Below are 26,745 nucleotides of genomic sequence, written 5' to 3' on the forward strand. Positions count from 1 at the left end.
CCTACTTTGAGAGTGTTCCTAGGACTGTCTCTTCAAGTGGACTTACTTGGTGGTCACTTCAGAAAAGATTTAATTAAAATAAGAATACTGAGCAAACATTTATGTAGTTCTTAGTGTACACCAGACGCTGCTCTAAATGTATTACTTACATTAACTCCTGATTCCTTCAACTACTCTATGATATAGGTACTTTCATAATCCTCATTAAACACAGGGTATTTTATTTATTTATTTATTTATTTATTTATTTATTTATTTATTCACACTTGAAATTTAATTGTTTCCAACTTTATTACCAAAATCATTTGAGACCTATAAAAATACATTGAGGGGCACCTGGATGGCCCAGTGATTGAGTGTCTGCCTTTGACTCCAGGCAGGAGTCAGGTTGTGACTCCAGGTTGTGATTCCAGGATCCTGGGATCAAGTCCTGAATCAGGCTCCCCTGCAGAGAGTCTGCTTCTCCCTCTGCCTGTGTCTCTGCTTCTCTCTCTGTGTCTCTCATGAATAAATAAATAAAATCTTTAAAAAATAAATAAATAAATAAATAAATAAATAAATAAATAAATAAATAAATAATGTAGAAATAAATGAAGAATGTAGAGAATGCAGGTGCAGTAAAATAATATCATGGTTAATATCACAGAAGAAAATACATGTCATAAGGTATGTGCCGTTGCTAGAGAGGACTATAAATTTAGCTGCAAATTGCCTGGCAAACAGAGCAAAGAATGAAACATAATTAGGCACAAAATAGAAATACAAACCAGTTGCTCAGGAAAAGCACAAAATTACTAACAAAAAAGTTATTTGGTGGGTCACATCATAAAGAAAATGCTATGTGATATGATAATGGGTAAGAGTCCATTTCTAGCAGGAGTAGAATATATGGAGGCATCGTTCCTTTCTCTCATATCCTCTTTCTCTCTCTCCTTCAGTAATAGAACCTTTTAATCCTGATAGAAACATAACTACCTAAAAAAACAAAACAAAACAAAACAAAAAGAAGAGACCTCGCTTTTCAATTTCTCTGTAGCGAGGTATGACCATGTTACTTATTGGGGGAGGCACATGTTTATCTTCCCCTTGACTCCTTTCTGGTCACTCAAATGCAGATGGAAAATGCCATCTTACCATGAAGTAGAGTTGAAAAGGAACACTGGGGCAGGAGTCTGGGTTCCTAACCCATGAAGCACAACTACCTAGAATTTTATATGACAGCGAAAGAAACTTCTATTTTGCTTAAGCTACTACTATTATTTTGCGCTTCCCATCATTCCTACCCAACTAAAGCATGAAGGGGACAGAACCCTCTTTTGGATTTGGAGATATTTAAACTGAGAACTGAAAGATTATGCGGAGCAGCTACCCACTAAGAAGAGTGATGACAAGAGTACTCCTTCCAGAAGCCCTAAGGCAGGACGATTTTTCCAAGGAACTGAAGGAAGATCATTTGTCTGGAGTCTAGTGAGAAAGGGCAAAAAAACGCAATAAAGTCTGAGAAAAAGGCAAGGACCATATCCCACAGGACCTGTGGGTCACGGTAGAGTTAGAATTTGTTCAATGGCCCATGGAAGAGTGTGTGTGGCAGACAGTTGTCCCTCAGACATTTGCTAAATGAGTTTTTTACACGTATATTAAAAGCTAGCTCTTTGTGATGATAATTTTCCTAGGCAGGAGGACATGCAAAGAGGCATAAGATAGAATGTTCCTATAAAGAATACAGGTCTTGCAGCCACAGCGTAGAGAAGGGAGAGCCTTGAAGAGGCGAGACTGGTTGAAAGGAAAGACCTGGACAAAGATGAGGGTGGCCTGGCCTAATTCATAAAGGAAGAAAAGTGAATGAATCCGCGATATATTTTAGAAACAGGAGCAATAGGTTTTGCTGAGTGATTTGATGTGTGGACAGAAAGAGGGGTACAATGGGGGAAAAAAAAGAACCATCTGATGAGAATTTAAAAACAGAGTTTAAGGATAGACGCTCTATCAAAAGCTTAGAGTGAATGCTTATTCCATATTGTCAATTCGCAGCAGGACAATCCACATTGACGAGACCATCGATACCCTCTTACAAAAGTAAGACTAACAAGAACACATGCTCAGATCCGTGACCACCATACTTCTGGTTGGTAGCCAATGAGCTCTGATTTTCTTCAGAATACAGTGGCCCAACACAGGCAAATAAATGGGTAATCAAGGCCCCACACGTACTGGAAAGGATCTGAAAGACACAGGCATTTCCCTGTCCTCAAAGAATTTAATATGTAAATATTTAACTAGTCTACAAATATATTAGCCAAAAAATTACATTAATATATTAATACATTAGCCAACAAAAGCATAAAAGTAAGCCGTGCAAAAAATGTGAGTTGGAATGAGGAGAGTTTCTGGAATCAGAGAATTCTCAGTATCCATATCCTCATGTCGTCTTTCTTCCTACTCTCCTACCTCAGTAGGCATCGCCCCTCTTTTCTGAGTCAATCTTTCAACTTGTGCTCTGCTTTCCTAAAAAAAAAATTGAGTTTAATTAATTACCCATTTTGCTGCTTATTAAGCTGTACGTTCTTTGGCAAGTCACTTAAGCTCTCCAAGCTTCCAGCACTTTATCTACATAATAAATTCACAGCCATGTTGTGAGGATGAAATGAGAACATGAACTTAAAACTATTGTATAAATTAGATAATCAATATAGAAATAAAACACATCCCTTTGTCACTCTCCCATTTCTCTACTTCCTCTCATGGGCAAGTTATATGAACGATCTATCTTCTCCTTCCATTATTTACTCCTTCCCTCTTTCCCTGGCTTTAGTTGTTACTAGCTTTATTCAGATTAAATTCACTTACAATACAATTCACCCATTTAAAGTGTACCATTCAGTAGTTTTTAGTGTATTCACGGAGGTATGCAACCATCACTACAATAAATTTTAGGACGTCCCATCACCCCCAAGACAGACACCGCAGCATGAGCAGACACATCCCATTCCACATGTGCCACCACCACCTCCAATCTACTAATCTACTTTCTGTTTCTATGGATTTGCCTATTCTGGACATTTTTATGTAAATGGAATCATACAAAATGCAGTCCTTTGTGACTGGCTTTTCCCCTTATCCTGATGTTTTTGAGGTTCATTCATATTTTAACATGCATCAATATTTCATTCCTTTTTATTGCCAAATAATATTCTATTATATAAATATACTTTTTTAAAAAAAATTGATGCAGCAGTTGCTTCAGGACTCATCTTTGTATTCCCGCAGTGAATCCTATGATGCCTGTGAGGGCTGTAAGCCCCGATATCAGCAACTATACATTCCTCGTTTCTGTACCAACAGCATGTGCACATCGCTGGCATAAAGCAGGTACTCAGTACATCTATTCATTGAATGAAAGAATGATATTTAAAAATCATTTACTGGGGGATGCCTGGGTGGCTCAGCAGTTGGGCACCTGCCTTCAGCTCAGGTCATGATCCCGGGATCCAGGATCAAATCCCACAGCAGGCTCCTTGCGGGGAGCCTGCTTCTCCCTCTGCCTGTGTCTCTGCCTCTCTCTCTCTCTCTCACTCTGTGTCTCTCATGAATAAATAAATAAAATCTTTTTTTAAAATTTTTATTTATTTATGATAGTCACACACAGAGAGAGAGAGAGAGGCAGAGTCATAGGCAGAGGGAGAAGCAGGCTCCATGCACCGGGAACCCGACATGGGATTCGATCCCGGGTCTCCAGGATCGCGCCCTGGGCCAAAGGCAGGCGCTAAACCGCTGCGCCACCCAGGGATCCCCAGATACTAGTAAATAAATAAATCTTTTAAAAAAATCATTTACCGAAATAACGTATATGCTGAGAGCAAGATCTATACAAACGCACATATCTAGATTCAGGCTAGTGTAGTTCATTCATTAACCCTTACATAGCCCTAACAACTAATTTTACAAAGTGAACTGACTGCTCCCCTCCATGTAGCCTAAATTTCTTGACTTAGAATGAAAGCCCCCTTGGAGCATGCATCCATGCAGAGTTCCTTCAGAGTTCTGCATGAAAAATCTTTGGCTTTCCAGCTTCTAGTCTTTCTATGTGTTGTCTCCAAAATAATCAGAATGACGAGGCGCTTATTTGCCTCCACAGCACTCACCATCCACAGTCTAAGCAATAGAGAGTCCCTGTAGTTTTGTATTTCACTGATGGGGGTGGGGTCGGGTGGGGTGGGGGAATAGAGCTTAAGGAAACCAACAGATTGATTTTATGTCCATTAAAAAATTAAAGCCAACTTAAATGAAATCAGGTCTATTGTCTGGTCTCATCCTCGATTTAGGTGGTAAATAGAATAACGACCAAAAATGTATTACTCCTTCAAGAAGTGTGTGATACCTTGTTTGAGACCTAAAGAGAGCAAAAAATAAATATAAGACATTTTTTTAGGCCGAAGCAACAGATTAATTGGAAGCGATGAAATCATTACTCACATGCAATATATGGCCACCCGAATATCATAGAGAGGCCTGCTTTAGTGCCTGTAGGATCTGGAGCAAGAGGATGTCAATCCTGAACGAACCTGCCCTGTCCAGCTGCCAGAATCTAAAGCCGCTCACCTATAGGGTGGAATGGTACAATGCGTTGATCTGCCGCCTGGATGCCAGGGGTGACAACGGTCCTGGGTGCCGGCGTGAGCCACCATCTTCCTAACCGCCCCTCCTCCATCCCTCACTCCTGACGCCAGTCTGACCACATACCCCCAGGCCCTGTTTTTCTTGGTAATTTCCTCAAGGACTCAAGTCCAGCCCTGAACACCAGAGTGACAGTCTGGCATCCTGAGTTTCTCACCTAATTCCTACTTGTCTTTTGGGTTGGATTCCTTCTTCCAGAATCTAATCTGCCAACTCCCAGAATATGTCCTGATCTGTAAGTAAAATGACAGACCGGGATCAAGAAATAACACATGGTCGGAACAGAGTCACCTAGACACGCATGGTGTTCCCCCCACCTTGGAAAGGCACCGTGGAGAGCTTGTCAGTGTGGGCAGCACCACTGCTCTCCGCGTCCCCCTGGATGCTTGGATGCTTGGATGCTTGGATGCTCATCTCTGCCAGCAATCCCCAGGCCTCACCCACTTCCGGTCTTAGTTTTTTCTCTGCTTTTCCATCAGAAGTGCCTAGAATATCTCTTGATCAAATAGGAGAACGGCTGAGCTGCACTGAGGTTCATGTTGGAAGATGGTAAAAGTTACGGGTAGTTTGGAGCCAAATTCTAGAAGGCCTCCACCTGCCACCTACACTGAAGTATCTGGACTTTCTCCTTATTGTCACTGTGGGAAAGGGGGGGAACAGTGGAGGTTTACGAGTAGGAGAAGGACAAAACGGAATCACAACTTGTGTTACAACCACCTCCTTCTGACCTCACCCCACAGGACCGAAATCATAGGAAGAACTCTTCCACTTGAATGAGGGCCCAAATCACTGTCAGGCTTAATGACAAACAGTTTCGCTTTCTTTAAGATGAATATGTCGTTTTTTTTTATGAAGAGAAGAAGTAGCAGATACCAGCTCAGCTTGAGAAGAAAGCCTTGAGAGGGACTCAGTATTTTCTAAGATCAAGCTCGGATCTGTTTGTTGTCTTGGCTGTTCTGGCCGCAGCGCTGTCCTTTCCTCCCCTGTGAATGGACCTGCCCCAGGCCCTTAGGATTTTTAAAAGATCAAGACCCCATTCCTGCTCTCAAGGACTTCATTATCTAAGGAGCCCTCCTAACCACCTGTCATTCCCTGACCTCAACCCCTCTGACCCAGTTTCATGGCTGCACCTGAGACGTTCAGAACAGTCTGCCCAAGAGCAACGATACTACCTCCCAATCACACTAGCATTTCAACCCCTCAAGCAATATTTTACAGCAATTACTTTCAAAAAGAGAAGTTCTTTATTATGCATGAGGCAAGAGACATAGACTAACCACATTTATTTCAATAAACAGTTATAAATTAATACATGCTGTTTAGTGAATAGACATGCCGCTTTTTAAAGTGCTTTTAATTCTTTTAAATTTTAATGTAAATTTAAATGTAATTAAAGATGAATGGCTGGGGAATATTTTTGCTAAGGCATATAACCCAGTAAAGATGCCAAACCATCTTGAAAGCATATGAAAGTCTGAGAGGTTATGATGCTTTTTTTTTTTTCTTTAATGGGATGAGGGTAGAGTATAAACAGAAAAATACCTGTGTAAAAAAAAAATCTATACTGAAATAAAGTAGTGTTCTTAAATGCAAATAGTGCTATAGTAGAATATTGAAAAGAATCCATTTAGTAAAAATGTAATATCTCTCTTTGGGTACTCCAAAGAGAATTGCCTCATAAGACTATATAATGGTAAATGAAAATAAAAATCCACAAAGAAAAGGAGTTATTGGGTTAATCTTCCAACTATCACAGTCACTAATGGATTTCTAAATAAATCCCATAAGCAAACATTTGGCTTATATTCAAGTTCCTCTTTCTTTCTACCTACTCCCATTTACACCGTCACTCATGGGGAAATGTGATTTATGTAAAGTAAATAAGCACAAATATTGGATTTATTCCCCAAATATTTTCACATCCTAACCAAAAACACATTTGGATAAATATCTATAAATGTTGCAAGAAGTTAGTGGCCCTTGACATATTTGAAAGGTTAAATCAACAAGGCAGCAAATGATTTTAAATTGCTTACCAAAATTAGAACATAGGTTTAAATCACCTTGGAGTAGAAATACAGTTATTAATAATGACTACAATATAGACTTTTTGCTTTCTATTATATCTCATAAATTTAAATATTTGCATAACATACCGGTAAAATATTTCAGTATCTCACATTTTCTTGTCAATTTCATTTACTTTTTATTCTGTGTCTGAAAACAGCCATATTAACCATAATATTATTTTGATGAATTCTTAATGCACCTCAAAATTTAGAGACCTAATTAGATTTTATCCCATTTTGTTTTAAGAAAAATTAATAAGGTTAGTAAAAATTAAAAATAATGATAAGTCTAGCCAGTTACAGTGAATCAAGGGCCTAGTGCTTTTTCTGTTACCTAAAAGTAAGACACGGTCCCCTTATTTCTATAATCAAGGTAAAATATTACTTTTTAAAATAAAAATGTCTATGAAATGCTATAAAGAATACCACACTGATAATAAGCTACAGTTCAGATTTTAAGATTTGTGGAAAATTGATCTTAGATACAGTGAAATTCTTTAGTCATAAAGAGTTACAAAGATACTCAAAGACCCTCAAAGATCTGGAACATCTTATTAGCTTAAACTTGGAAAGTTTCAGTGATAAATTATTTGAGCAGACTCTCAAAATGAGATTCAATTACAATTTTATTTTGAAAGATAACCTTCTTTAAAAAAATGAAATGTAGCCTTCTTAAAAAAACTGGATAACATTTCTATTTATTATTATTATTATTATTATTATTATTATTATTATTACCGACATGTATGAGGCCAAGCGTCCCTGGCTGCTACAGGGGAATAGCAGACAGATACAGTCAAGAAACAACTTTTTTTTTTGTGTGGTTTTATTTTATTTTTTTTTAATTTATTTTTTATTGGTGTTCAATTTACTAACATACAGAATAACCCCCAGTGCCCATCACCCAGTCACTCCCACCCCCCGCCCTCCTCCCCTTCTACCACCCCTAGTTCGTTTCCCAGAGTTAGGAGTCTTCATGTTCTGTCTCCCTTTCTGATATTTCCCACACATTTCTTCTCCCTTCCCTTATATTCCCTTTCACTATTATTTATATTCCCCAAATGAATGAGAACATATAATGTTTGTCCTTCTCCGACTGACTTACTTCACTCAGCATAATCCCCTCCAGTTCCATCCACGTTGAAGCAAATGGTGGGTATTTGTCATTTCTAATAGCTGAGTAATATTCCATTGTATACATAAACCACATCTTCTTTATCCATTCATCTTTCGTTGGACACCGAGGCTCCTTCCACAGTTTGGCTATAGTGGCCATTGCTGCTAGAAACATCGGGGTGCAGGTGTCCCGGCGTTTCATTGCATTTGTATCTTTGGGGTAAATCCCCAACAGTGCAATTGCTGGGTCGTAGGGCAGGTATATTTTTAACTCTTTGAGGAACCTCCACACAGTTTTCCAGAGTGGCTGCACCAGTTCACATTCCCACCAACAGTGCAAGAGGGTTCCCCTTTCTCTGCATCCTCTCCAACATTTGTGGTTTCCTGCCTTGTTAGTGTTCCCCATTCTCACTGGTGTGAGGTGGTATCTCATTGTGGTTTTGATTTGTATTTCCCTGACGGCAAGTGATGCAGAGCATTTTCTCATATGCATGTTGGCCATGTCTATGTCTTCCTCTGTGAGATTTCTGTTCATGTCTTTTGCCCATTTCATGATTGGATTGTTGGTTTCTTTGGTGTTGAGTTTCATAAGTTCTTTGTAGATCTTGGAAACTAGCCCTTTATCTGATAGGTCATTTGCAAATATCTTCTCCCATTCTGTAGGTTGTCTTTGAGTTTTGTTGACTGTATCCTTTGCTGTGCAAAAGCTTCTTATCTTGATGAAGTCCCAATAGTTCATTTTTGCTTTTGTTTCTTTTGCCTTCGTGGATGTATCTTGCAAGAAGTTAACTATGGCCGAGTTCAAAAAGGGTGTTGCCTGTGTTCTTCTCTAGGATTTTGATGGAAGAAACAACTTTATTTTGAGCAGAGGGAATGACAATACAGCACTTAACAGCTATGTTGTAGTCTAAATCCAAACTGAGTAACATTCCCCTTTACTTGTGGGTTAAGCTCCACTTCTTTTGTCATTTTAACATTTCTGGGTGCAATGCTTTCTATGAAGCATTCAGAGGACCCAAAGAGAAATAAGACAGGAGTCTTATTTTACAAAAATCTTACATCTTCAAAATTTTTACAGACTGGTTGGCAGTTGCTTCGGCACAAAATCAACACCGGAGTGAATGGATCTGAGGAGTCTATGGCCGCCTCTCACAAACAGGAAGTCCTAACTAGATGCCCAGGGAGTCAGGTAAACCTTCCACTGTAATGCTGAGGCTCAGCGGTCAACAGGTGAAGGTGAACAGACTCTACCTGTTTGGCTTGGTCTGCATCGCTACACCCTGGACCGAGAAATGACACTCCTCCGATGATACACGTGTGCAAAGTGTGTTACTCTTAGAGCACTTCCACGCACATCCTCTCACTCAGGTCTCCCAGCAAGCCCACCCAGTGCACAAGACTATATCCCTCACTGTCTACCCAGGAAAACTAAGGCCAACACATTCAACTACTTGTCCAAAGTCACTCCAACCACTGAGAGGTTGGGACCCTACTAGTTTCTCTTCTTTCCGTGCTCCCCAATATCTCACTCTGCCTCTCCACGGTTCCATGAGGCACTCCCATTCACTCGTTCTCAGCACTCACTGACCATCAGCAATGGAGTGGGCACTTGGGATAGAAAGTGTGTAGGATACGGTGCCTTATCTCTAAAAGATGGTAAGACGAACTCATAAAGAGCTAATTGTGGCATAACCTGGTAAATACAGACGGGGCTGCCCAGAGATGTCCTAACGTGCAGGAGCGAGGAGAAATCAAGGAGAGCCTCCTAAAGAAGGTGAATTCCAAAATGGATCTCCAAGGGTGGGTGGGAGTTAGGTGGGGGAGAGAGGAGGTGGAGTCCCGGGGGTGGGGGTCAGGGAGGACCCGTTCCAGGTAGGTGTTCAGCATAAATGAGCAGCAGCAAAGAGAGAAACCACACGATGTGTAAGGAGGACTTCTTAGCAAGTGTGAGTTACCAGGGACTAAGGTTCACTCACTGCAAAAGGTGAGGCTGAAAAACTCATTACTCAAAAGCTAGAACTAAAATATATAAAATATAAAGGGGATTTATGTTGATTTGTAATAGAAGATTGCTCTTTTCTCTTTCGACATTACATTTTCACAAGCCAACTATTTTTTACCTACTTCGATATTTTAATCAGCTTTATACTGAAGTACAATTTACTCACAGTAAAATAATCCATTGTCACTATACAATTCTATGAGTTTTGACAAATATATTTAGTCATGTAACCACCACTGCAATCAGGCTATCGGAAATTTCCATCACTTGAGAAAGTTCCCTCCGGCTTCTTGCAGTCAATCCCTTCTCCCATCCCTGAGCCCTGGCCACCAGTAATCTTCTTTCTGTCACTAAACTTTTGCTTTTTCATAGAACTTCATATAAATGGAATCATATGGTATGCAATGGTTTTTTTCTATCTTCTTTTACTCAGAAGAATGCTCTGGCGGGGCCCCTGGGTGGCTCAGTGGTTGAGCATCTGGCCTCGGCTCAGGGCATGACCCCAGGGTCCCAGGATCAAGTCCCGCACTGGGTGCCCTGCAGGGAGCCTGCTTCTCCCTCAGCCTGTGTCTCTGCCTCTCTCTGTGTCTCTCATGAATAAATAAATAAAATATAAAAAAAAAAAGAAAAAGAATGCTTTGAAGAGTCATCCATGTTGTGCTGTCCATCCATCCTCCATTCCTTGGTATTGCTAAATAGGATCCCCTGCATGGATGTGCCACAATATATCTATGCACAGATGCACCATGGATGCACCACGTTGTGCTCCCCTGCTCACCAGGTGATGGACACATGCACGTGGGCTGCTGCTAATTATTAGCTATTATGAATAAAGCTACAGTGAATATTCGCATACAAGCCTTGTGTGGCATATGTTTTCATTTCTCTTGGGTAAATATCTAGGAGTGGAATTGCTGCGTTTTATAGTAAGTATGTATTTGACTTTATTTGACTTGATAGGAAACTGCTTTCTAAACAAATTGAAACTATGGGGCAATAATTGTTCATTCTCGTTAAACATTCTTTTGGTCACACAACCCATAGCCCTTCTCAACTGTCCCGCCCAATTCGTGAATTTGGCATCGTTAACGCCGGTGTGTGAACTCCACCATGAGACCCTCGAGAAGCTTACGGACAAAGGACTCCCAGCTAGCACTTCTAAACTCCTGTCCTTTCCAGGTCTTATGAGCACCACGAAGGAGAACACAGGCAGGTGTAGGGGATATTTGAACTATTAATTGGATTGATAAAGAAGGTTCCTTTCTTCCCATAGACCCTGCATAAGGAATTTGTCCTGTGATGTTCCCAAATTCAGCTCTAGAAAATACTAGCAAAAATCCATTGTATTTCTCTCCCAGTGGAGGAACAGGAATAGAAAACAACAGCAGAAATGCCAGAAGCGTCCATCTTTGAGGGGAGTGGGCTATAAGCCAAATTCTGTGATGACAGGGATCAGGGACTTTCCACGCTCCGTGTATCCAGGCTCATTGTGATCCCACAACAACCTCTGTCGGAGCCAGGCCAGACACCTGGTGGCTGTAGCTCAACCATCAAGCCCCCCTTCACTGCTTCATGAATTTTATTTTTCTTTCGTTGGCTCAAAGAAAGATTCAGGTAATTTAAAAGGAGCTTTCCCCCATTTTCATAAATAATAGTCACAATCTTACCAGCCTTCCTAAAAATCACTAACAAATGTTTGGTTTGATAAAACTGAATAGCATACAAATGAGGACAAAATTAACATTATCTGGATTCAACAGCAACCCCAAGATGCAGTCACGGTCTCCACAGAGTGGCTTGTAAAAGTAGCAACAGCACCGAATCCCTGCTTTGCCCAAGGCCATGAAAAGTGCATTTTTCTTTAAAGGGTGAGAATCGCTCACAGACGTTCACCCTGACATTGTCCCTGGTCCCAAGATTAATATATTCAACTGTTTGACAACCTGAAATGGGAAAAGAGCTTTTCGAATCTGAATATAAACACGCTTTGTTTCCAAGGTTGATCGGGGTCTGAACACAATCTGTCTTTACAAGTTAGTATCTAACGCTCATCCCATGTATCTGGGATCAGTGATTCCAAAATTGAGTGTTGAAGAAGCTACGGTTGTGCTTATCTTCACAAGGCAGAGGTTTCTTGAGACAAAATTGCCAGAAGCTATTGGATGAGTGATCTCCAATATACACATAGTTGGTGAAAAGAGCAAAAAGAGGCGTCTGTGTGGCTCTGTCAGTGACGTGTCTGCCTTCAGCCCAGGCCATGATCCTGCTCAGGGTCCTGGGATCGAGTCCCACATTGAGCTCCCTACTTAGCGCGGAGTCTGCTTCTCCCTCTCCCCTGCTCGGGCTCCCTCGCTTTCTCTCAAATAAATAAATACCATCTTCTTTAAAAAAAAGAAGAGCAAAGAGCATTAACTTTGCAGGTAGGAAAGGAAGGTCTCTACCACAGACCACCATGGGAAGGACCCACGGGCAAGCATTTAGCATGGTTTTCCCGGGACCAGGCATCAGCGCTACAATAAATACTTACTTCCCCTTGCATTGCTAGGCTTTCTCTTCATTGTGGTCATATGTTAATTCCCTTTGCCCTCTTCTCCCCATTTTAATAAAACATGAATATGTGATCATTAATTATGTAATTTTAATTATATAAGAAATAAAAAAGATAATACAGACATACTTCACCCTCTTTACATCTTAATGTTTTGTCATCTTTGCTTCAGTTCTTATTTTCTTTAGATAAGCATCCAGAGTGCAATGCCTTTTCTTCCCCATCCCAGGCTCCTTCTCTCAAGAGATAACACTTATTACCTGGGGTTCAGACTATGCATGTTTGTACCTTCAGTGCATACATATCTATGAACATGGCATTACTTGTGTGTTCTTTGACTTCATATAAATTGCATGAGTACCTATGTTTCCTCGACTCACTTTTCTAAATTCAGTGTTGTTTGTTAAAGTAATTCAGGCTGATACATGTAACTCTACTCATCCATTTTATTTTATTATTTTTTTATTTTTTATTTTTTTGAAGTATAGCCAACCAGTGTTTCCAACAGCTTTATTGAGATATAAGCCATATACCATACAATGCACTTAACGTATAAAATTCAGTTTTTTGCTATATATTATTATTATTAATTTTAGTAATATATAAAAATAAAAAATATTTTAAAAATTGCAATTTTAACTATGTAATTCAGTGACATTAATTATTTTCAGGTGTGCAACCATCACCACTACATATTGCCAAGCTTTATCACCCTAAATGGAAACTCTGTAACTATTAAGCTATAACTCCTGTTCCCCTATCTCTATAGACCCTGATAACCTCTAATCTATTTTCTGTCACTAAGAATTTGCCTATTCTAGGTACCTAATATAAATGGAATCATACAATATGTGTCCTACTGTATCTGGCTCATTTCACTTAGCATAGTGTTTTCAAGGTTCATCCATGTTGTAGCATTAAATAGAACTTTGTTCCTTCTTATGACTGAATAATATTCCATTGTATTTATTTTTAAGATTTTATTTATTTATTTATTCATGAGAGACACACACAGAGAGAGAGGCAGAGACACAGGAGGAGAGAGAAGCAGGCTCCATGCAGGGAGCCCGACACGGGACTTGATCCCGGGTCTCCAGGATCACGCCCTGGGCCGAAGGCAGCGCTAAACTGCTGAGCCACCCGGGCTGCCCTAACTCATCCATTTTAACTGCTTCCTGGTATTGCCTTGTACAAACTTGCTTCGGTTTATTTACCCATTCTCCCATAATAATAACTTATTATTACAAAAACACTGCAATGAGCATGCTCGTGAACGTCTCCTTAAGCACTGTGTGAGCGTCTCCGCACGGCGTGTGCCTAGACATGCTCACTTACACAGGAGCACTCTGAAGTGGCTGGAGTGGCAACTCATACCCCTCTAGTGCTCAGAGTTTCTGCAGCTCCATAGCATTTTGCTGAAGTCCGACTTTTCAAGTTTTGTTAAATTTGAATATTAGCTCATTGTTATTATAGTTTCAATAAATATATAAGTGGGGTGGGAGTGTAAGATATCACCAGGGCACAAAAAGACACCCTGCTAAGTCAATATCTTCACTAAAACAGCAGCAAGTTCATCTAAAGCTGTGCTAGACTCATCCCCTCATCCGTCCCACCTTGTGCTAGGGATATCTGACTCTCCACCCTAAATCCCAACGTGGTTCCATCCCCACACATCAGCACCCAGCTTCAAAGGGCTCTAGTGGCCATGCACATAAAATGCTGTGGTTGACCCCTTGGCCAGAGGTGACTAGGATCCAGCCAGCCTCTGGACCCACCCAGAAGGTCACATACAGCTCTGTTACCAGCCCCATCCAGCCGGGTTTCATTCCATCCATGTCCTCTTGTGGAGGGCAAATGAGAGAGTGTTATCGCACAGAGCAAATTCCCATGGCAACCAAGCAAGGTCATTTAGTATAACTAAATCTATATGAGGGCATAAGGAGAACATCTGAGCGATGTCCCAAGTTTCAGAAATCAATGGAAAAACTTCCATGTGGGACAACCTACAATGAGTGAGTCTGTCTCAGCAATTCTTTTTGTAATTGCACGAGACACACAAATCAATAACTGAATGGTACTGAAAGTGATGATACCGACTATATCGTGTAGCTTAGCAACATTACATACAGGAAAAAAAAAAAAACTAGAAATAACAAGAATATCCAATAATGAAGGACTCATACAATAAAATGCAATGTGCCAGGCTTTAAATATATTACCTCATTTTGCCCTGACTTTAACCCTATAAGGTAAACACTATTACAATCTCCATTTTTGCAGAAATGCCAATGATGGATTAAATCAGGATTCATGCTCAAAGCCAGGTGCTAAACAACCGCACTATATTCTCATTTAAAAAAAAAGAGAGAGAGGTGCCTGGGTGGCTCAGGTGGTTTAGTGACCGACTCTTGGTTTCTGCTAAGGTCATGATCTCAGGGTTGTGACATGGAGCCCAGTGTCAGCAAGGAGTCACTTGTGGATTCTCTCTCTCTCTCTCTCTGTCTCCCGCCACCCCTGCCCCTTTCTCTGCTCATATTCTCTCTCTCTCCATGTCATAAATAAATAAATAAATAATAAATAAATAAATAAATAATAAATAATAAATAATAAATACATAAACCTTCAAAAGAAAAAGAGGAGGTGCACCCAAAACCATAAGATACCTAGGAATAAAAATAATCAAAGAGATAAAGGATCTGTACTCAGAAAATTGCAGTAACACTCATGAAAGAAACCAAGGAAGGTGTAACAAGATGGAAAAACATTCCATGCTCATGGATTGGAATAATAAATATAATAATAAATATTGTAAAAATGTCTATGCTACCCAGGGCAGTTTATCATGTTCAATTCAAAACCTACCAAAATACCATGGGCTTTCTTCACAGAGTTGGAACAAATAATCTCGATATTTGTATGGAACCAGAAAAGACCCCGAATACCCAGGGGAATATTAAAAAAGAAAACCAGAGCTAGGGGCATCACAATGCCAGATTTTAAGTTGTATTACAAAGCTGTGGTCATCAAGACAGTGTGGTACTGGCACGAAAACAGACACATAGATCAATGGAACAGAACAGAGAACCCAGAAATGGGCCCTCAACTCTATGGTCAACTAATATTTGACAAAGCTGGAAAGACTATTCCCTGGAAAAAGGACAGTCTCTTCAATCAATGGTGCTGGGAACATTGGACAGCCACGTGCAGAAGAATGAAACTGGACCATTCTCTTACACCAGACACAAGGATAAACTCAAAATGGATGAAAGATCTAAATGTGAGACAAGACAGAAGCAAAAATAAAATGTTGGGACTTCATTAAGATAAAAAGCTTCTGCACAGCACAGGACACAGTCAACAAAACTCAAAGACAACCTACAGAACGGGGGAAGATATTTGCAAATGACCTATCAGATAAAGGGCTAGTTTCCAAGATCTACAAAGAACTATTAAACTCAACACCAAAGAAACAAACAATCCAATCATGAAATGGGCAAAAGACATGAAGAGAAATCTCACAGAGGAAGACATAGACATGGCCAACATGCACATGAGAACATGCTCTGCATCACTGGCCATCAGGGAAATACAAATCAAAACCACAATGAGATACCACCTCACACCAGCGAGAATGGGGAAAATTAACAAGGCAGGAAACCACAAATGTTGGAGAGGATGTGGAGAAAGGGGAACCCTCCTGCACTGTTGGTGGGAATGTGACCTGGTGCAGCCACTCTGGAAAACTGTGGGAGGTTCCTCAAAGAGTTAAAAATAGACCTGCCCTATGACCCCGCAATTGCACTGCTGGGGATTTACCCCAAAGATACAGATGCAGTGAAATGTCGGGACACCTGCACCCCGGTGTTCACAGCAGCAATGTCCACAATAGCCAAACTGTGGAAGGAGCCTCGGTGTCCATCGAAAGATGATGGATAGAGAAGCTGTGGTCTATGCAGATAATGGAATATTCCTCAGTCATTAGAAATGACAAGTACCCACCATTTGCTTCAACGTGGATGGAACTGGAGGGTATGATGCTGAGTGAAGTAAGTCAATCGGAGAAGGACAAACATTATATGGTCTCATTCATTCGGGGAATATAAAAAATAGTGAAAGAGATTATAGGGGAAGGAGGGGAACTGAGTGGGAAAAAATAGAGAGCAAGACAAACCATGAGAGACTCCTAACTCTTGGAAACAAACACAGGATTGTGGAAGGGGAGGTGGGGGCAATGGGGTAACTGGGTGACAGGAACTGAGGGGGGCACTTGGAGTGAGGACTGCGTGTTATACTATATGTTGGCAAATTGAATTTAAATTAAAAAAGGAAAAAAAATAAATAAAACAAAAAAGAGGAAGAATGTTCACAACACACTGTAAATGTATATAAATATTCAAATGCACAGAAAGAAGTAGCATTTGCATATAGGCCAAAATGTTCCATAGTTCTTACTTTGGGGCAACAGAATTTTATGTGAATTTCATCTTATTTTCCTACTTGTGCTTTTCTTTATTTTTCAAATTTTTACATGTGACCATAAAAGCATTTCTTTTTTTTTTTATTTTTTTTATTTATTTATTTTTTTTATAAAAGCATTTCCTAATCAGGAAAATACTATTTTAAGACACTATGTGAAACTTCGACGTCCTGCTTGCACGTCCTTAGCCATGTGGTTTTGTTCAGAGCAGGTGTGTTACTCAGCTCCCACAGAGGAGTGCTTAATAAATGCTCTTGGAGAAGGGACGGATGCGTGAATGCAGCCGGAGGGCAAATGTCTTGTTCCTTGAACGGAGAGAACCTAGAGGCTTCTCAGGAAACAAAGCACTGGGTGTTTTGTGGTAATCTCCCCCAAGTTGGGTAGAGAAACTGCACGCGGAGAGTAAGGCCCAGGAGCAGTACAATGCGGCAGTCTGAGTTCTAAAAAATCAAAAACGCACTCTTGCAAATCAGCTCTGTCGCTAAAAGCTGCACCAGCGTTAGAGCCATTTGGATCCCCGAAGGCTGGCAGGGGAGCCTGGGGAACGGCAGCAAAAGGAGGGGAGGACTGTTGGTGGCGGCGAGGCCAGCAGTCCCTGTGAGGTCGAGGCTGCCAATCACTTCATCGACCCCAATCGACCGAGGGCGTATGAACGGTTATTTGGTTTATTCGATTTTTAAAAACCAAAAATCTAGATATCAGATATCTTACTCAAAAAAAACGTAGAAGTCCGACCAAATGCAAATTGTGCCGATAATAATATTTGTAAGAGCCGTAGAAACCGACCCCAGAGGACTTTTAGGACTTCGATCTGGTCACAGTAGTTAGTAGCAAAGATTAAAATTCAAAAGTCTTCGCTCCTGGTTGTCTGCGCTTCCCAAGAGATACCAGCTGAGGTTGCCGTCGAACCCCTCTACGTGGTGGCCTGAGCAAGGTTTTACAGTCCACCTGTATAGCTTCCCAGGCCGCTCACCATCCTCGTCCGTCTTCCCGCCATGACCTTGCCCCTCCAGCCCCTGGCCGAGCTCGTCTAACGCTCTCACATCCTCATGCCTTTGCGCGGCTCCTTTCCTGCCCGAGTACAGCCTCTTTCCGCCCTCAGCCTTGGTGAATCCTGCATCCTGCAGGACCGCGTCCCCCTGAAGGCCTGTGCAGCCCCCGGAGAGGACTAACCCGCTTCCCCCGCTCCCACCTTCCAGCCGTCGCCCGTGGAGCATCACCACCAAGCCTGCGCCGCGGGCACAGTGATGCCAGTACAGGAGCCGATGCGGCCAACCAGCTACGGGGCCAGGCTGCCCTACGGGCTGGAGACACGGAAATCCTGGGCACCCTGCGTCTGAATCAGGCTCACGGTACACTGATCTGACGGGGACGTAAACAGGAACCACTGTCGTGGCAGCATCCACGAAGGATTCGACAGTTCGTAGAATTTAGCTGAAGAAAATCAGAAGCGCCACATGGGTGGGGTCGCCGATCACTCTGAGCCACTGTTACCGCTTCGTGGCCTTCGGGGAGCTGCAGTGGAGCCCATGACTGTTTTCTGTGGAATCAACCTCAAAAGTCAGTGTATTCAAACCAACCCTATCATCTACTGTCTTCGGCCAAGGTCCCTCCCGGCCTTTCTCTCTGTGATATCACTATGGTTTTTCTTAGACTCAGACTTGAGAGCTTTGTCATCTTTGATTGCTCCCATTCCTCATCTCTCGTATCCAAAATGTATTAATTGATCTCTATTTAGTAATATGTGGTTCTCCACTTATGAGGCCATTATTCCTCCAAACTATTACTCCCTCCATATCTGAATTCCCTCTGGTATTTCTCCTTTCCCATCCATTTGTCACAGAACCAAAAGAATGTGTTCCGGAAAACAGTCCTTCAAAAATTCCCCTACTTGTAAGTACACAGTAGTTCCCACTGGCAATAAATCTAAGCCTAGGATAGGGCTTCCACCGCTGCAGACATCATCTTGCCTCCAATATGTCATCTATATGCACCTCTCGGAAATGCCATACACATTACCTTGTCAGGTATCTGTAATAAGTAACGATCTGCAACAAAATGTACTTCTCAAGGTCTTCTTGGGAGAATTCCTATAGGATGTGGTCCTAAAGAAAATCTGACAATTCTTTTTTTTTTTAAAGATTTTATTTATTTATTCATGAGAGACACAGAGGGAGAGAGAGGCAGAGACACAGGCAGAGGGAGAAGCAGGCTCCATGCTGGGAGCCTGATGTGGGACTCGATCCCCGATCTCCGATCCCCAGGATCACGCCCTGGACTGAAGGCGGCGCTTAAACCGCTGAGCCACTGGGGCTGCCCCTAATCTGACAATTCTTAAGCCCAATAGCAACTGACAAGGATTAAATACAATTTAACCAATTCTGACAATTTCACCCTCAATTTCCTTCAGAAAAATTTCCTTCATATGGGCCCCAGTGGTTTACTGATCATGCACTTTGTCATTCAGGCCTTGAGCATCTAATACATTTACCAGTAGTTGATCCAAAACTTCTATGCCATCTATTTCTAAAGAAGATAAATTTTCTTAATGTTTTCCTCAGAGAGTTTCAATTTAATGATATAAAGCTCTGAAACTTCCTGGAAATTTCCCATTCAGTCTTTCAAGACAAAGGAAATGAAGAATGTAAGGAGTCCCATAAGGCTTTGGCCTACTGAGCTCCCCTGAAGAAATTCAAGTACCTTCCATTCATTGATGTTATTGCATTTTCCCAATAGCCATCAAAATGGCACTGATTCTTAGGAAACCATCTTCACTGTGAAATTCATCACAAAATTTTTCTTTACTGCTATGAGTACAAAATATGTACTCACCAGCTTACTTCAGGGACTGTAATTCTAAGAATACAGCGGGGCTGTCAAAGAGGATTTTTACGGACTAAGAAAAAGATAGAAATTCCAGTTAAATCTAGAGCAATAACTTGACACAACTGCAAATACATCAGCCCTGGACCACCCTGTTGGTGAAGCTATGAACCAGAAACTGGCAGAAAGAAAACAAAAAGAGACAAAAACAGAGAGTCCAAACCAAAGAAAAAGACAGAGGAGAGTGAGATAAAGGAACAGAAAGAAAAGCAGAGACGGTGGGTAGAGAGAAGTACAGAGAAAAAGACAGAGACAAGCAGAAGAAATAAACAGAGACACAAAGAGAAAGAGAAAAAGGAGAGACAGAGAGAATCCCAACTATTGAGAAGAAATACCTAAATCTTCTAGTTCTACACAATGCGAATTATGACCTTCTGATCACTGAACACATTTCTTAAATTCACCGGCACATCAGGTATCAAAAACCTGTTCTTATTGGCCAGTGATCTTTTCTTTTAAGAAAAAGGATCCAGGGAGACTTGCTAAAGAAAAGGAAAGGATGAAATGTGAGCAGGGGAAGGACGTCTATTAGACAGGAAACCTGGGTACTATCAACCCGCGTTACTTTAGCAGGACGTCTACAGAGCACATCATCCATACGTTTAGAATCTCAAAAGAAAACCTCTTCCCAAAAGATTTTTCATGACATTAAACATTGGGAATATCACTAACGCGATCTAAAGGTCTGACTATACTAAAGTCCCTACAAAGCATATGAAAGAGACCTCATTCCTGCCTCCAGAGGCTTTGAAGCTAAGAAGACAACAATGGCAGAGATAAATATTATATGAAAACTATAAACACGTAAGTAACAAGTCAAGATTTCACATTGTATAAGCATAAATCTGAGTGAATGTCATAAGATTATGGGTGAAGAAGAAACCAGATAATGCTTAAAAAGTAAAAGAGAAACAACTTCCTTTTCTTTTGGAAAAAAATGACAAATTACCCAAATACCTACCTTCACTTCATGCCTCAAGTGCCAAGTGGATTTTTGTCTTTAATATCAAACGCAGAGGCCAGGTTAATTACACTCCTTTAATTCAGAATATACCATCATCACTGGCCTATTCAAGGCAAATCTTTTTTATTTGCTTGCTTTTTTTTTTTTTATAAATTTCTATTTATTTATGATAGTCACACAGAGAGAGAGAGAGAGAGGCAGAGATACAGGCAGAGGGAGAAGCAGGCTCCATGCCGGGAGCCCGACATGGGATTCGATCCCAGATCTCCAGGATCAGCCCTGGGCCAAAGGCAGGCGCCAAACCGCTGTGCCACCCAGGGATCCCTATTTGCTTGCTTTTAAAACTTATTCTCACTTAACTCCATTCTTCACTCTCACCTCTGCCCCATGTCCTAAGTGGACAACTTGGGTGCATGCAAAATTGTATTTATATGTATGTAAATGTATTATGCACTTCATTCTATTTTTTACTATTTTTACTCAGCTTTATGTATGTAAGATCCATCTGTGTTGCTACTCATGTATTCGTCTGTTGACTCTAACTTCTGCAAAACATTCCCTGGGAGGCATCCACCACATCTAACATGTCTACTCTCCTGGTGAGGAACCTCCAGATGGACCCAATCCCCACAAATAAGGCTATAATAATTATTTTTGTGTATGTACCCTTAGGTAACTCGGTGAAAATTTCTTTGGAAGATATACCAAGGAAGTGAATTACTGGGTCATTGAGTATAAAAATATATTTAAGTCGGCTAAATACTACCAGTATGTTCTCCAAAATGGTGTCACCACGCTCCCCGCCTACCAATCAGGGCATGAGGGCTCCGATGCTCTCACAAACCCACCGACACCTTCTACATCTCTGCTGTAAAAATTTCTGATTATTTTTAAAATTTGCATTGTTCTGATTACTAATTAGCTGAGCTCTCTCTATACCCACATTAGCTGTTAGGTTTCCTCTTCTTTAAATTGTTTATTTAGAACCTTTGCCTATTTTTCCATTAGGATTACTGCTTTTTTATTTTTAAACTTTTTTTTCTTTTTTTTTTTTTTTAGTTTATGATAGGCACACAGTGAGAGAGAGAGAGAGAGGCAGAGACACAGGCAGAGGGAGAAGCAGGCTCCATGCACCGGGAGCCCGACGTGGGATTCGATCCCGGGTCTCCAGGATCGCGCCCTGGGCCAAAGGCAGGCGCTAAACCGCTGCGCCACCCAGGGATCCCTGCTTTTTTATTTTTGATTTCCGATAGTTCATAGCGCACGTATTGATCTCATAACAATTTTAGACAGCGTTAAGATCTTCTCCCATTTTGCCCTCTAACAGCTTTCGTCATGGTATCCTTCACTGTAGAAATCCTTAATTCCGACACAATCAAATTCAGTAATGTTTTTGTTTTATGGTTTGTGCTTCCTAAGCTGGGTTTGTATGAGAGTCTGAAGGCACGTAAGAGAAATAGATGTGGAAGCCCCATTCTTAAGGAAACAGTCAAGAGGGTAATAGAAGCACCTGGGATGTGAGCAGAAATAGTCACCATGAGGCAAGGTGAACAGGAAAGTCTCTTGGGAAGGCAAGACTTGGGACAAGGTTCTATCAAATATTAGCTACGTGACCTTGAACAAAGTGCTAAGCTTCCCAGAGCCTGTCATCTGTAACATGTGAACAATACCTAGCCCAAAAGACAACGTAAGTAAAAGAATCTGCACAATGACTAGTGTATAAAAAGCATTCAATAAATGTGAGTCTCTGTGCCTCTTCCCCCACATTCCTACTCCTGCCTTGATGCAAAGAGAAAATTTGTAACCTCTGACCCTTTGGCAGTGGATCCTTCAGCTGATCCCATACCTGCAAATTCCAAGAATCACCTGTAGATACGGGCTCTCTAGAATACTTTTGCTCACACTGTGATTAGATATCAGACAGATTAAGCCCTGAAAAAAAAAAAAAAAAACCTGAAAATGCTATTTCCCTGATGAAACTAAAGGAGGAGAACAGGACAGGCGCAAATAACTAATTATCTGATGATGGGGCCTTGTGCACAGATTAGTTAGCACTTCACTAAGAAATGGATCGAAATTATTGGCTGTAGAATGTCTTCCTTTGGTAGATGTGTTAAGAGCATGCAGGAAGGCTATTTTAAGTTCCTATGAGATGAATACAATAAGAGTTTGCAATATGCTTAAGCTGCACCTTTCTAGACTTTCCAATCCATGCTCTTTAAATTTTCAGAAAGAAGAGACTGTGGCAAACAATCTAATCATGATGAGATTGATGTTCATTTACCCTTCTCTTTGCTGTGTGCCTCTACTTTACATTCACGCCAAAGCTTATTGCTATTTGGATATGACAAAGACATAAAAGACATACAGAAATCACATAGGGCTAAAGAAAACCTGTTTGAGTGTGAAGAAGCTTTTTAAATATTGCTTTTAAACGTGTTATATTTATCACAATCTATTTATCAGATCAAATGGGTATTTTTTTATTTTTATTTTATTTTATTTTATTTTTTTAATAATAAACTTATTTTTCATTGGTGTTCAATTTGCCAACATTTAGCATAACACCCAGTGGCTCATCCCGTCAAGTGCCCCCATCAGTGCCCGCCAACCAGTCACCCCCACCCCCCACCCACCTCCCGTTCCACCACCCCTAGTTCGTTTCCCAGAATTAGGAGTCTTCCATGTTCTGTCTCCCTTTCTGATATTTCCTACCCATTTCTTCTCCCTTCCCCTCTATTCCCTTTCACTATTATTTATATTCCCCAAATGAATGAGACCATATAATGTTTGTCCTTCTCCGATTGACTTATTTCAATGGGTATTTAATATGCATCTATTACATACCAGGCTCCGAGCCTAGTGCTAAAGGAGGCACCCAGGTAAGATGTGGCTTTAACTCTGGAGGAGGTCACAGTTTCTCAGCCAGGTAGGACCACATGAACAATCGACTTCAATAAATTGTGATCATTGCATAATATAGGCGAAGTGCTAAGAGAATAGAGAGGAAAGAACGATTAAGCTTACTAGGTTTGGATTCAGGGAAAACTTAAAGATCCATTTTAAATGAATCTTTACAAATGAGTAGGAATTCTCCAAGCAGAGAAGGGTTGGGTTGGGTTGGGTTAAGATCAAGGTTAGGGTGAAGGTTCGGTTAACCAGAGGTCCAGGAAGCAGAGTTTAAGGCAAAGAGGTATGAACCTGTCAAGGCAAGAGCGGTTAGGCCCATGCAGCTGAAGCACAAGGTGTGTGGCTAGGGAGGAACTAGACATAAGCCTATAAACAGCCTGGGGCCACTTTTTAGAAGGTTGTAAGAATTCGAACTATACTGCAAACAATGAAAAGATTTTAAGCAGGGGAGCAGCACAGTGTGATCCATATTTTACAAAGACAATTGAAGCAGCGGTATTGAAATGGATCAAAATGAAACCGGGGTCAGGAGGATCAATTAGGAGATGATTATAACACTAGTCAGGAGCTCTTAGGTCCTGAATTCCGATGCTACAGTGATGATGGAAAAAAAAAAAAGAGTCATGGGTGACATTTAAGGCTTGGTGACCAACTGAATGTTGGAGCAAGACCAATGGAAAGAACTCATTCAACGAATGTCTCTTGAAGCTTTTCCGTGCATGAGACATCGTGCTAAGGAGTAGGGCAAAGTTCCCCAACTTCAACAAAATTGGAGTTTTGGAATGGATACGTGTTTGTTGAGGGGAAAAAAGATGCCTGTTCTGTCCATTATGGGATGTTTAGCACTTTTCCTAGCCTCTACGCACTGAAGGCAGGCAGGATCCTGTCTCAGTCACAACTACCAAAAATGTGTTCAGACATTGCCAAATTTCCCCTGGGAAGAAAAACTGCCCCCCATTGAGAACTCCTGAAACCGAGATCTCTAAATCCAAGAGGCTTATTATCTGGTAGAGAAATGCTTCTGATATAAGCTTATATAGGGTACAGGAAAAGCAGAAGGGAGGAAGAGGTCAATACTTGTTTGGGGATGAGCAAGCACAGAAAAAGTCTCCATAGAAGAGACATTTGAGCTGAATCCTTAAATATGGTCTTTCCAGGCAGAGAATAAAAACATGAAAGCAAGTTACCATCTCAGACATTAGATTTGAGGCTCCAAGCATGGGTGCCTGGGTATATGGTAACATCATTAACGAAGATGAGAAACAAAGGGGAGATAGGATGATGATGAGTGTGTGGGACTTGTAGAACACTCAGGGGTTCTTGGAACTGCAGATGCAAGTCAGGCACACATACGTACAATTAAAAGTCATAAGTATATAGGTGGCACCTAAAGCCATGGGACTGGATTATAACACTTAAAACGTTTATAGGTGGAAACTTTGGAAACACCAACATTTAAGATGCGGCCTAGGAAAGAGAAGCATCCAAAAGGACACAGCAGAAAAGATGAAGGAGAGAGCCCGTTTGAATTTATATGGCAAACCTGACAATCACCTAGAACATTTCTCTTCAACCCACCAGGATGTCCTGTGAAATGATGCCCCCTACTTCATCTCATGATTACTCTCCCCTATATTCTTTTTAGTCCATTTAAAGCCACTCTAATTCATTTGCTAAAAGGACCAAACTGCTCTTGGTGGTGTTACGTGTACTCTATAACCAATGGCTATACTTTTTTTTTTACTTGGTTTATTTATTTATGCAAAAATACTTCCTAACACGTTGTTATCAAAGAGGCATAATGAAATGAGCATTGTACTAGGTATGGACAACTGGCTTTCAACATCCATTCCAACTTCCTTTAAATGTGATTTCTTGGGTTGCCTGGGGTGGCTCAGCAGTTGAGCGTCTGCCTTTGGCTCAGGGCGTGATCCTCAAGTCCCATATGGGGCTCCCTGCATGGAGCGTGCTTCCCCCTCTGCCTGTGTCTCTGTGTCTCTCTCTGTGTCTCTCATGAATAAATAAATAAAATCTTTTTTTTTTTAATGTGCTCTTCTGTATATAAAGATTAAAAACATAAAAACTAAATTTCTTCCTCAGCTAGGGTTCTGGAAGGAAGCTAAGTGTCACCAGTTTTATGTACTGGAACAAGATCTGGCAGGCACAATTAGGTTAAAAGCTTCTTTCTACTGCTTCTACTAATTCAGAGGAAAGCACAATGGTGCGATGTCTGGCTTTTCTACAGCAACTCTCTGATAAAAGCCATTGCTTAATCTAAGAAAAGCAAGAGCAATCTTGGTAGCCTAGTTCTACAGAATGGTTCTCAAATTCATTCCTGAAAAGCCCAAGTTATGAGCAAGTCTGCATTATGAGCTTTCCCAATAATTCCGAAAGCAATTTAAAATCCTATAATATACCCATATGTGCTTTAAATTTAAATCCAGTTAGAGTGGTTCCACGACTAAATATGAACTGCTAATCCATTCTATACATTAAGCCCAGTCTGTGGCTCTCTCTACCTCTCTTCCTCCCACTCCTAAATCATCTCCGTGAAGACATGAAGTACACATACTTTGACGTGACACAGCAGAAGGACCAATCCACACAGCCCAAAATCTACGTCCAGTTTGACTGGATTCTTAACTTCCTAAGTGCCATTTCAAAGAGCAAGTCACCCACCAGTCTGGAAACCATGAGGCTGATGTTCCAAAGTCTGTGCAAACTAAGCTAAAGAACTCAGCTTTTTAGAGCACTTTGATAGGGCTGCAGGAGCATAAATTAATCGATTTTGCTATTTTACAGTCTTTTTTTTTTATTTTTTTTTTTATTTTACAGTCTTTTAACTATACTCCAGGGATAGCTAGCTCTCTTCAAAAATGGGAAATAAATAAGCTCTTAAGAAGAAATGAAAAAGGAGATAATGAATCAATAAAAACCATATCAATAGCTTCAAAAAATCAATTTGAATCAGGTGACAATCAAAGAATTTAAATCTTTACTATGTAATAAGTTCCTATACATCAATTAGAAAATCATTAAAGTAGCAATAAAAAAGTAGGCAAGGGATATTCATAGATAATTTAAAGAAGAAAAATACAAGCT

At 40.8% G+C, this 26,745-nt stretch overlaps 1 protein-coding gene and 2 long non-coding RNA genes across 7 annotated transcripts in view; 1 reads left to right on the plus strand and 2 right to left on the minus strand.

The window, feature by feature from the left end:
• Positions 1-26,745, minus strand: part of CPQ (carboxypeptidase Q) — a 407,631-nt gene that overhangs the window by 285,952 nt on the left and 94,934 nt on the right. The gene's annotated exons all lie outside the window — the stretch shown is intronic.
• The window catches only part of LOC140620066 (uncharacterized), a 52,842-nt gene that overhangs the window by 3,975 nt on the left and 22,122 nt on the right, over positions 1-26,745 (plus strand). Inside the window, exons 2-3 of the long non-coding RNA XR_012019802.1 lie at positions 3,268-3,369; positions 8,938-9,048. This is a non-coding gene — a long non-coding RNA (uncharacterized lncRNA). The remainder of the gene's footprint in view (positions 1-3,267; positions 3,370-8,937; positions 9,049-26,745) is intronic.
• Positions 2,000-5,307, minus strand: LOC140620068 (uncharacterized). The gene is made up of 3 exons (XR_012019805.1): positions 4,832-5,307; positions 4,474-4,599; positions 2,000-2,505 (listed from the first exon to the last, which is right to left on the minus strand). It is a non-coding gene; the product is annotated as an uncharacterized lncRNA (long non-coding RNA).

This window comes from Canis lupus, chromosome 28 (genome assembly GCF_048164855.1).
Source record: "Canis lupus baileyi chromosome 28, mCanLup2.hap1, whole genome shotgun sequence".
In the NCBI taxonomy this organism is placed as follows: Eukaryota; Metazoa; Chordata; class Mammalia; order Carnivora; family Canidae; genus Canis; species Canis lupus.